Genomic DNA, 13342 nt, shown 5'->3' on the forward strand with positions numbered 1-13342 from the left:
AAAATACAGAGAAAATTGTTGAAGATTCATTGGCAGGAAACTTCCCTGATATTGTGAAAGACGAGACGATATCTATCCAAGACGCTCATCAAACTCCACATAAGGTAGATCTTAAAAGAAAGTCACCAAGACATATTATAATCAAGCTTGCTAAAATCAAAGATAAAGAGACAATCATAAGAGCAGCAAGGGATAAATGAAAAGTCACCTACAAAGGAAAGCCAATAAGAATAAGCTTGGACTATTCAGCAGAAACCACGCAAGCTAGAAGGCAATGGGATGACATATTTAAAAAATTAAAGGAAAAAAATTGCCTGCCAAGAATCATATATCCATCAAAACTGTCTCTTAAATATGAAGGCGAAATTAAGACATTTCCAGATAAACACAAGTTGAGGGAATTCATAAAAACCAAACCAAAACTACAAGAAATACTAAAGAGAGATCTTTGGTTAGAAAATCAATAATATCAGGTATCAACCCAAGATTAGAACACTGGGCAGAGCAACCAGAAGTCAACCCAGACAGGGAAGTCCAAAAAACAAAGCAAGATTAAAAAAAAAAAGCCCAACACAAGGTAACACCGATATTATTATATAAAAGAAGACAACATTAAAATAATAAACAGGGACTAAGAAATGTAATCATACACTTTCCATATGGAGAAGAAGATATGGTGATACAAAGAAATAAAAGTTAGTTTTAAATTTAGAAAAATATGGGTAAATAAAAAGGTAACCACAAAGGAGACAAACTATCCTACTCATCAAAATAAAATACAAGGGAAAAATACAGACTATGCAGAAACAAAATCAACAACTACAAATATGAGGAAAGGACAATATATAAAGAAAATCTACTCAGCACATAAAATCAAGTGGGAAAAAGAAACTGTCAACAACACACAAAAAAAGACATCAAAATGACAGCACTAAAATCATACCTATACATAATTACCCTGAATGTAAATAAACTAAATGCACCAATCAAGAGACAGAGAGTGGTAGAATGGATTAAAAAAGAAGATCCATTATATGCTGCCTACAAGAGGCACACCTTAGACTTAGAGACACAAACTAAAACTCAAAGTATGGAAAAAAATATACATATTAAGCAAACAACAGACAAAAAAGAGCAGGAGTGGCAATATTAATTTCTGACAAAATAGACTTTAAAGTTAAATCCATCAGAAAGGATAAGGAAGGACACTATATAATGAATAAAGGGACAATACACCAAGAAGATATAAACATATTAAATATTTATGTACCCAATGACAGGGCTGCAAGATACATAAAACAAACTCTATCAGCATTGAAAAGTGAGATAGACACCTCCACAATAATAGTAGGAGACTTCAACACACCACTTTCGGTGAAGGACAGGACATCTAGAAAGAAGCTCAATAAAGACACGGAAGATCTAAATGCCACAATCAACCAGCTTGACCTCATAGACATATACAGAATGCTCCACCCAGCAGCAACCAACTATACTTTCTTTTCTAGTGCACATGGAACATTCTCTAGAATAGACCACATATTAGGTCATAAAGCAAGCCTTAGCAGAATCCAAAACTTTGAAATACTACAAAGCATCTTCTCTGACCATAAGGCCATAAAAAAGGAAAAGCAGGGAAAAGAAATCAAACACTTGGAAACTGAACAATACCCTGCTCAAAAAAGACTGGACTATAAAAGACATTAAGGATGGAATAAAGAAATTCAGAGAATCCAATGAGAATGAAAACACTTCCTATCAGAACCTTTGGGACACAGCAAAAGCGGTGCTCAGAGGCCAATTTATATCAATAAATTCACACATCCAAAAAGAAGAAAGGGCCAAAATCAAAGACTTATCCCTACAACTTGAACAAATAGAAAGAGAGCAACAAAAGAAACCCATAGGCACCAGAAGAGAACAATTAATAAAAATTAGATCTGAACTAAATGAAATAGAAAACAGAAAAACAATTGAAAGAATTAATAAGACCAAAAGCTGTTTTTTTTTTAAAAAAAAATCAACAAAATTAATAAACCACTGGCCAAACTGACAAAAGAAAAACAGGAGAGGAAGCAAGAACCCAAATAAAAAATGAGAGGGGCGATATTACAACAGACCCAACTGAAATTAAAAGAATCATATCAGATTACTCTGAAAACCTATACTCAAACAAATTTGAAAACCTAGAAGAAATGGATGAATTTCTAGAAACACACTACCTACCTAAAATAACAAAAACAGAGGTAGAACAACTAAATAGACCCATAACAAAAGAAGAGATTGAAAAGGTAATCAAAAAACTCCCAACACAAAAAAAGCCCTGGTCCGGACAGCTTCACTGCAGAGTTCTACCAAACTTTCAGAGAAGAGTTAACACCACTACTACTAAAGGTATTTCAGAGCATAGAAAAGGACAGAATACTACCAAACTCATTCTATGAAGCCACCATCTCCCTGATACCAAAACCAGGTAAAGACACCACAAGAAAAGAAAATTATAGACCTATATCCCTCATGAATGTAGATGCAAAAATCCTCAACAAAATTCTAGTCAATAGAATTCAACAACATATCAAAAAAATAATTCACCGTGACCAAGTAGGATTCATACCAGGTATGCAGGGATGGTTCAACATTAGAAAAACAATTAATAAATCTACTGCATAAATAAAACAAAAGACAAGAATCACATGATTTTATCAATTGATGCAGAAAAGGCATTTGACAAAGTTCAACACCCATTCATGATAAAAACTCTCAGCAAAATAGGAATAGAAGGAAAATTCCTCAACATAATAAAGGGCATTTATGCAAAGCCAAGAGCCAACATCACCCTAAATGGAGAGAGCCTGAAAACATTCCCACTGAGATTGGGAACCAGACAAAGATACCCTTTATCACCACTCTTATTCAACATTGTGTTGGAAGTCCTGGCCAGAGCAATTAGGCTAGATAAAGAAATAAAGGCATCCAGATTGGCAAGGAAGAAGTCAAAGTATCTCTATTGCAGATGACATGATCTTATACACAGAAAACCCTAAGGAATCCTCCAGAAAACTACTGAAACTAATAGAAGAGTTCAGCAGAGTATCGGGATACAAGATAAACATCCACTACAGCAACAAAAAGAACGTCTAAGAGGAAATCACCAAATCAATGCCATTTACAGCAGCCCCCAAGAAGATAAAATACTCAGGAATAAATTCTACCAGAGATGTAAAATACTTATACAAAGAAAACTTCAGTACACTTCTACAAGAAGCCAAAAGAGACTTCCATAAGTGGAAGAACATACCTTGCTCATGGATAGGAAGACTTAACATCATAAAAATGTCTATTCTACCAAAAGCCATCTGTACATTTAATGCAATTCTGATCCAAATCCCAAAGACATTCTTTAATGAGATGGAGAAACAAATGACCAACTTCATATGGAAGGAAAAGAGGCCCCGGATAAATAAGGCATTACTGAAAAAGAAGAACAAAGTGGGAGGACTTACTTTACCTGATTTTAGAACCAATTATACCACCACAGTAGTCAAAACAGCCTGGTACTGGTACAACAGATACATGGAACAATGGAACAGAATTGAGAATCCAGACATAATCTATCCACATATGAGCAATTGATATTTGACAAAGGCCCCCAAACAGTTAAATGGGTAAAAGACAGTCTTTTTAACAAATGGTGCGGGCATAACATGATATCCATCTGCAAAAAAATGAAACAAGACCCATACCTTACTCCATGAACAAAAACTAACTCAAAATGGATCGAAGACCTAAATATAAAATCTGAAACGATAAAGATCATGTCAGAAAAAACAGGGACAACATTAGGAGCCCTAATACATGGCATAAACAGTATACAAAACATTATAAAGAATGTAGAAGAAAAACTAGATAACTGGGAGCTCCTAAAATCAAACACCTATGCTCATCCAAAGACTTCACCAAAAGAGTAAAAAGACTACCTACAGACTGGGAAAAAGTTTTTAGCTATGACATTTCTGATCAGCGCCTGATCTCTAACATTTAGATGATACTGCAAAAACTCAACTGCAAAAAGACAAATAACCCAATTAAAAAATGGGCAAAAGATACGAATAGACACTTCACTAAAGAAGACATTCAGGTAGCTAACAGATACAGGAGGAAATGTTCACGATCATTAGCCATTAGAGAAATGCAGATCAAAACTACAATGAGATTTCATCTCACTCCAACAAGGCCAGCATTAATCCAAAACACACAAAATAATAAATGTTGGAGAGGCTGTGGAGAGATTGGAACACTTATACACTGCTGGTGGAAATGTAAAATAGTACAACCCTTTGGAAATCGATTTGGAGCTTCCTTAAAAAGCTAGAAATAGAACTACCATAGGATCCTGCAATCCCACTCCTTGATATATCCTAGAGAAATAAGAGCCTTTATGCAAACAGATATATGCACACCCATGTTTATTGCAGCGCTGTTTACAATAGCAAAAAGATGGAAGCAACCAAGGTGCCCATCAATGGATGAATGGATAAATGAATTATGGTATGTTCACACAATGGAATTCTAAGCGTCGATAAAGAACAATGAGGAATCTGTGAAATATTTCATAACATAGAGGAACCTGGAAGGCATTATGCTGAGTGAAATTAGTCAGTTGCAAAAGGACAAATATTGTATAAGACCACCATTATAAGAACTTGAGAAATAGTTTAAACTGAGAAGAAAACATTCTTTCATGGTTACGAGAGGGGGAGGGAGGGAGGGTGGGAAAGGGACATTCACTTATTAGATAGTAGGTAAGAACTTCTTTAGGTGAAGGGAAAGACAGCACACAATACAGAGGAGGTCAGCACAACTGGACTAAACCAAAAGCAAAGAAGTTTCCTGAACAAACTGAATGCTTCAAAGGCCAGCGTAGCAAGGGCAGGGGTCTGGGGACCATGGTTTCAGGGGACATCTAAGTCAATTGGCATAATAAAATCTATTAAGAAAACATTCTGCATCCCACTTTGAAGAGTGGCATCTGGGGTCTTAAACGCTAGCAAGCAGCCATCTAAGATGCATCAATTGGTCTCAACCCACCTGGCTCAAAGGAGAACCAAGGACACAACGTGGTTATGAGCCCAAGAGACAGAAAGGGCCACATGAACCAGCGACTACATCATCCTGAGACCAGAAGAACTAGATGGTGCCAGGCTATAACTGATGACTGCCCTGACAGGGAACACAACAGAGAACCCCTGAGGGAGCAAGAGAGCAGTGGGATGCAGACCCCAATTTCTCATAAAAAGACCAGACTTAATGGTCTGACTGAGACTAGAAAGACCCCGGTGGTTATGGCCCCCAGACCTTCTGTTGGCTCAGGACAGGAACCATTCCCGAAGCCAACTCTTCAGACATGGGTTGGACTGGACAATGGGTTGGAGAGGGATGCTGGTGAGGAGTGATCTTGGATCAAGTGGACACATGAGGCTATGTTGGCATCTTCTGCCTGGAGGAGAGTTGAGAGGATAGAGGGCGTTAGAAGCTGGAGAAATGGACACGAAAAGAGAGAGTGGACGGAGAGAGCGGGCTGTCTCATTAGGGGGAGAGTAATTGGGAGTGTGTAGCAAGGTGTATATGGGTTTTTGTGTGAGAGACTGACTTGATTTGTAAACTTTCACTTAAAGCACAATAAAAATTATTTAAAAAAAAAAGAAACTATGCATTTTCTTCGAAGGCCGGCGAAGCAGGGGTGAGGGATTGTGGACCATGGCTTCAGGGGACATCTAGGTCAATTGGCATAAATAAAATCTATTAAGAAAACATTCTGCATCCCACTTTGGAGAGTGGTGTCTGGGGTCTTAAATGCTAGCAAGCAGCATCAATTGGTCTCAACCCACCTGGAGCAAGAAAGAATGAAGAATATCAAAGACACAAGGTAACTATGAGACTAAGAGACAGAAAGGACCACGTAAACCAGAGACTACATCAGCTAGATGGTGCCTGGCCACAACCAGTGACTGCCCTGACAGGCAACACAACAAAGAACCCCTGAGGGAGCAGGAGAGCAGTGGGATGCAGACCCCAAATTTTCGTAAAAAGACCAGACTTAATGGTCAGACTGGGACTAGAGGGACCCTGGAGGTCATGGTTCCCAGATCTTCTGTTAGCCCAAGACAGGAACCATTCCCAGGACCAACTCTTCAGACAGGGATTGGACTGGAATATGGGATGGATAATGTTACTGTTGAAGAGTAACATTGAAGAGTAATATGGTCACCCATATGAGGCTGTGTTGGTATCTCCTGTATGGAGGGGAGAGGAGAGGGCAGAGGGGGCCAGAAGCTGCCCGAATAGACATGAGGAGAGAGAGTAGAGGGAAGGAGCATGCTGTCTCATTAGGGGAAGAGCAATTAGGAGTGTATAGCAAGATGTGTATAAATTTTTGTATGAGAGACTGACTTGATTTGTAAACTTTCTCTTAAAGCACAATAAAAATTAATTAAAAAAAAATCAAAAGACGCATTGCATTGGGTAAATCTCCTGTAAAGGACCTCTTTAAAGTGATGAAGAGCAAAGATGTCCCCTTGAAGACTAGGGTGTACCTGACCCAAGCCATGGTATTTTCAATCGTATCATATGCATGTGAAAGCTGGACAATGAATAAGGAAGACTGAAGAAGAATTGACACCTTTGAATTGTGGTGTTGGCGAAGAATATTGAATATACCATGGACTGCCAAAAGAACAAACAAATCTGTCTTAGAAGAAGTACAACCGGAATGCTCTTTAGAAGCAAGGATGGCGAGACTGCGTCTTACATACTTTGGACATGTTGTCAGGAGGGATCAGTCCCTGGAGAAGGACATCATGCTTGGCAGAGTACAGGGTCAGCAGAAAAGAGGAAGACCCTTAATGAGGATTGATACAGTGGCTGCAACAATGAGCTCAAGCATAACAACGATTATTAGGATGGCTCAGGACCAGGCAGTGTTTCTTTCTGTTGTGCATAGGGTCGCCATGAGTTAGAACCAACTTGGCGGCAGCTAACAACAACAAGAACAACAAAGTCAAGGATTTCTTTCCCAATGATAGATGGCAAAATATGAGTGAAACTGATTTAGTGCAGGGACTCAGAAGATTTTCAAAATGTGTGTTCACTGTCCTGAGCCTCCTTGCTAGTGCTTGTATATCCACCCCTCTTCCCAAAACATTCCTGTTTTCTCAGAGATAGGACTATACATCAGTCCATAGCAGTAGCACCCAACCATTAACCCATTGCCGTCAAGTCGATTCTGACTCAAAGCGACCCTACAGGACAGAATAGAACTACCACATGTGGTTTCCAAGGAGCACCTGTTGGATTCAAACTGCAGACCTTTTGCTTAGCAGCTGTAGCTCTTAACCACTACACCACCAGGGCTCCCAGCAGTAGCACATCTGCTAAGTATTATTATGTAGATGCTATTTGATGCTCAAGAAATCATATCAATTATTTAAATCTTTTATCTTGAGCCAGGAAATCCTCCTTTGCCATTCCTAAATAAAAATGTATTCCAGATGGGTTCAGAAATACGAAGTTGGGCATATCTTCATACTTGGGAATGTTTTGCCTTCAAATTAAAAAAAAAAAAGGAATGTAGGTATGTTACTGGAAACCTGGTGGTGAAGTACTTAAAGAGCTTGGCGCTAACCAAAAGGTTGGCAGTTCATATCCACCAGCCCCTCCTTGGAAAGCCTATGGGGCAACTTCTTCAATGTCCTCTAGGGTCACTATGTGTAGAATGGGCTCAGTGGCAATGGGTTTTGGTTTATGTATATTATTTGGTAGTTGTATGTTAGGAGTCTATCAACATATATGCAGAGAAACTTTAACATGAAAAAGAGGTGTTTTGTTGTTGTTAATAACTAAATAGACCAAATTCAAGCCCTTCCATTAAAGTCAGAGGTCTTAGCTTAAAATGACATTCTTTTAAATTTTTCAGAAGTTAATATTAAACTATGACAGCAGCTCATTTGAAAAGGAAAGTTTCTGAAAAATGAAATAAAACTGTACCTTGAACTAAATGGTTTAGAACAATGTTTAATTATTTGTAATTAATAAAATAGTGTTGGTCAGATTTTATGAGGGTGTAAAGAAAGAGGGAAAGCCTCCATTCCCTTAAAATTTTGACTGTAGATGCAGAAGTTTTACCCAGTGACAACTGCTTTTGAGTCGTAATTCTCTACACAGGAGAGGGGATTTAAAAAATTAAAATCATTTTTATTAACCAAACTTCTAATTTTAGTCATTCCTTTCCATTTCTTTCTCAGCAAAACTTTTTAGGAGAGCTTTACTGTTTTAGAAGATTGATACGTTTTCTATTCCATCTTCTTTATTTTTCCTGGGGCAAGTTGCTACAAGAAGCTGGTAGGATGTCAAAAATTTGAGTCACTCAAGCTCTAGATAATCAAGCACAGTTGAAATTCAAGCAAAATCAAGTAATGGAGAAAGGATGGGCTTCCCTGGGTGAGGCGAACAGTTTGAGCTCAACTACTAACTTAAATGTTGGCAGTTGAAACCCCGCAGAAGAAAGGCCTAGTGATGCGTTTCTGTAAAGACGACAGCCAAGGAAACCTCAGGAAGCAGTTGTACTCCGTAACACACAGGGTCACCATGAGTCAGAATGGACTCAGTGGCAGTGGGTTTGGGTTTTTGGTTTCCAATCAGAGAGAGCTGAGTTCAAATACCTGCTCACTTGCTCATTAACTATATAAACTTGGGCAAGCTGTCTCATCCATTTTAATTCTTAGATCATGGTGTTGTTGTGGGGAGATTAAAGAGAGAATAAGTACAAAGCAACGGGTGCAAATTAGGTACCGAGTACATTCCACTGATTTTCAAGTGTTGATCATTTCAAGCCTGTTTGTGCTTGCCTCAGTTAATGAGAATCTTAGTGTCTACCAGCACGGGCATTAAAAAAAAAATACCGCCTATAAAGCAAAAGAATACACAAAGCAATTTTGCTTCAAAATGTACCTTCTTTTATCAAATCAAATCTAGTTTAAGAAATGGAGTTAATTACAAAAAATAAAAGTATCACATTAACTTTGTGCAAAAATAGAGTAGCAAAGTGATAATGCGTAACAATAAGCAGCAGAGTCAGAGTCACTGAATCAATCCATGAACACTTACAGCAAAATGAACAAAACTGTCATAAAAGTACTGTGCTGCAAGCATATTCTCTCAAATAGGTCATTCCGTGCTGTTAGAGACGAGGTGTGTGGATGCCTCAGCTGTGTTCTCACTATTTCATCTTTCCGTCTCTGATTCTCCTTCCCTGAAGCACCCTAGGAACTGAAAGCCGCTAATTCGACCTACTGCAGCTCTCATTTGGATCCCATTGCTGCAAATGTCCCTTCAACCAAATTACAAAATAACACTCATAAATTTTATTCCACCAGCCAGAACTGCCCCAATTCTAACATAACTCAGAATCTAGCCTGAATTTTCATCCCTCTTAAAAGGCTTACATTTTTAATCTCTGGAATATTTTACCTGCCATGTTCTAACTTTCGGTCTAGTTTAGAAATGGATTTTATCATAAAAAATAAAAGTACTGCAATAACTTTGTGCAAAGCCAAAGCGCCAACATGATAATACATAGCTATAACCAGAAGAGCAAAAACCCAGAAAAACCTGGAAAATCACAGCCCTCTCTGCTTTCAGGCTCTTACAACTCTTTTTCAGAGAGATTTTCTAGACACTCTCCCTCTGGCTTCATTCCCAGACATGCCCTCACTTCTATTGCACCCCATCACTGAAGCACTACTTAGCACTTATCCTGGCTACAGCTGTGGCTGGTGGCGTGTATAATACCTCCACGTGCCTGTCCCTTGCATGTATAGTTTTATGGGGTTTTCTATATGATCCCCCATTAAATAAGAGCAAAATATATGTCAATTTTGCTTTCTGTCATTTCCCAAATATATAACAATTGTGGATCCCCAGAGGAGCCTTGACTGGAAATACATCTCTACAAAAGTTAACTTCTCTAAGAGTGAAAGAACAAAGGAACATAATATGTCCCGTTTTATACTTATGAAAGCTGTGCACCATTTTCTTGTTGTTTTGTTTTGTTTTTAACTGCTACTCTACCACGTTTAAAAAGAGTTGGCTGTTCTGTGCTCAGCTCCATTCATTTCCCTGACATTCCTTGATTCTGGGCCGGCTCCCCAGCCACCATCCTTCCTTGTCGCCGAGTCCTGCCAGTGCAGCTCATTCAGTAGCCATCATCACAGCGAACTATCTCCCAGCAGCTCCAGATGGAAGATAGGGGTAAACAGCTCCCTGAAGAGTGCTCTCCAATGCGGTGCCATCAATCAACCCGCAGCTGGGACCAAAGAAGGCTCAGTGATGGAACCAACTCCTTCCTGCCAAAAACACAGCACTTTCCTTAGGGCCCAGCTTCCTTCAAGAGGAAGATGTCACACCTACTTGTTTACGCATTCAGGCAGCCCCTGATATCTGAGATTTATACCCAGCTTTGGGTAACCTTGATCATTAATATTCTTTATTAATTTTTAAAATTTTTTTTCAAGTATAGCAGACGTCCAAATTGGTAACTGTATTCACTTTACTTCCCCTTGGAAAGGAAAAAATTTCCTTATGCTTGTTTCTTTAATAAATCAATATACACAAAATCAAATAATAGGTTATTTAGCCAGGCTAGTTGGTACATCAAATTATTTTTATGGCTCATGTTCATTATCCAGCTCAAGACAGTAGTAGTGTCTGTTGAGTGGTGGCGTGCAACAGTGGTAAGCAGACCATTTTTTTCTGCAAGTAGCAGACAGAGGGAGGTCCTTCTTTAAGCCAAGATTCCCTCTGAAAACAAAAGTTGGAGCTCTGCAGCACAAGAGCCTTGGCACCCACACACTGCAGGGTAGACATCTGTGTGATGACTGCCAGGGACGCATCCCTCTCCACCATAATGTGGGCGAGTGGATGATGCTATAAGACATCAGCATGGATTATATGAGCAGAAAATAACTATCAGCAAAAAAAATAAATTCCATTTATTATTATACCTTTCATCATAAAAATGTTCAATCTGTGGCATACACACCTACTTGGTAGCGTTATTTAAGGTAAGACTACAGAGGTCATTTTCTTGAAATAACAAGTGTTAATTGCATCACATATATCCTCCCCCAAAATTGTATATGGCTTCCCTATTCTCTGGAACTACCTTTTCCAAGATGCTGTGGGTCTCCCATCTCTCAACAACCTAGTCTGCAGACAGTAGGAAGATTTCCAGAGCTCTTCAAATCTTTTTTTTTTTTTTTTTTTAAATCATCCTTACTGGTTCAGTAAGCTGATTTCCTTTTCTTCAGTTAGATACAAAAAATCATTCTATCCACAGATAAAAAAGTCTGTTTTTACAAAGGTTTTTACTTTTCTACACACACACACACACATTCATGTACACATATTTACTTCCATCTAATTTCTGCTTCATACGTACAGGAAAATTAGATACAAAGAGAATGAGACTGTCATTAATTCTACATGATAATACATGAGCACATGCTAATGTATATGAGAGACTCCAGGTAGGAGTTGTTATTAACTCCCCTAAGCCTAAACCTAAGCCTAAGCCTAAGCAAGCCTAAGCCTAAGCCTAAACCTAAGCCTAAACCTAAGCCTAAGCCTAAGCCTAAGCCTAAGCCTAAGCCTAAGCCTAAGCCTAAGCCTAAGCCTAAGCCTAAGCCTAAGCCTAAGCCTAAGCCTAAGCCTAAGCCTAAGCCTAAGCCTAAGCCTAACCTAGCCCCATGAGCAACGGGATTGGATCATTGTGATTCATAGGGTTTTCATCGCCAGATTTTTCAGAAGTAGATCACCAGGCCTTTCTTTCTAGTCTTAGTCTGGAAGCGCCACTAAAACCTTTTCAGCATCATAGCAACACACAAGCCTCCACTGACAAACAGGCTGCCCTTGAGGTACATTAGCCAGGAGTCGAACAGAAGGAATAGCATATAAAATCAAAGCAATGGAATTGAGTTGAGTGATAAGAAAGACAAAGAGATCAGCTATGGTACTTTAGAAATTGCCCATGTTGTTTTATAAGTGAGGAAACTGATACCTGGAAACATGAAATCACTTGCCAAAAATTGCTCATCTGGTGAGTGGCTGAATCAGGACGAGTACCAGTGCCTCATGAACTCGCATGGAACAGGCCAAAGAGTTTGGGTTATTTTAGGCTATGCCATGATAAACAGCTGGAAGGAAATGGCAGTATAAAAATCAATTGGGAGAAATCATTCTGCCAACAAAGAACACAGTATCATTATTCACTCATTCTACAAGTGTCTTTTGAGCAACTAATGTGTTAAAGTAATTATGTGGCTTATGAAAATAAGATCGAGTCCCTTCCATCCAAGGAAAGATAAGCCTAGAAAAAAAAAAGTTGCTGTCGAGTCAATTCCAACTCATAGTGACCTTACAGGGCAGAATAGAATAGCCCCACAAGGTTTCCAAGAAGTGGCTGGCGAATTGGAACTGCTGACCTTTTGGTTAGCAGCCGTAGCTCTTAACCACTGCGCCACCAGGGCTCCAAGCCTACAAACAACCACAATACAAGGCAGACTATAAATGTAAGCCGTATATATGTAAGTCAAACCTCCAAACTTAGCATCCCCAAATGAAGGCAATAACCCATTTGGTAAGGGATATAATAGAATATAAGAAACAAATCTCTGAAACTCTATAAAAACTATTTAGATTCAGTTCAATTAAACAGACTAGAAGATAATAATTAACAACAGTTTCCATTAGTGCCATTTTTAATCTCCACCACCCATCTGTCAGTTTGTCATACTGTGTTGTGATGCTGGAAGTTATGCCACCAGTATTTCAAATACCAGCAGAGTCATCCACAGTGGACAGATTTCAACAGAGCTTCCAGATTAAGACAGATTAGGAAGAAAGGCCTGGTGACCTATTTTCTGATAATTAGCCAATGAAAACCCTATAGATCAGAACAGAATATTGTCTTATTGGACTCAAACATGTCAAAATCATGAAGATGGTGTAAGATCAGGCAATGTTTCATTCCATTATAGATAGGGTAGCCAATGAGTCAAAGCCAACTTGACAGCAGCTAACAACAATAAAGTAAAGATAATCTATATGTAAAATAAAATTTTAAATACCTATTTCCATAATGGAAGATATGTTCCTCTCAGTGGATGCTAAATTTTTGGTTTATGAATTCTAAGGCTTTAAATTATGCATAAAAGTGAACTTACTCTAGAAATTGATCCCTAAAGAGAAGTACCTGCTCCTTTATTTAAAAATTATTCACTAAATGACT

This window comes from Loxodonta africana, chromosome 1 (assembly GCF_030014295.1).
Source record: "Loxodonta africana isolate mLoxAfr1 chromosome 1, mLoxAfr1.hap2, whole genome shotgun sequence".
Classification (NCBI taxonomy): Eukaryota; Metazoa; Chordata; class Mammalia; order Proboscidea; family Elephantidae; genus Loxodonta; species Loxodonta africana.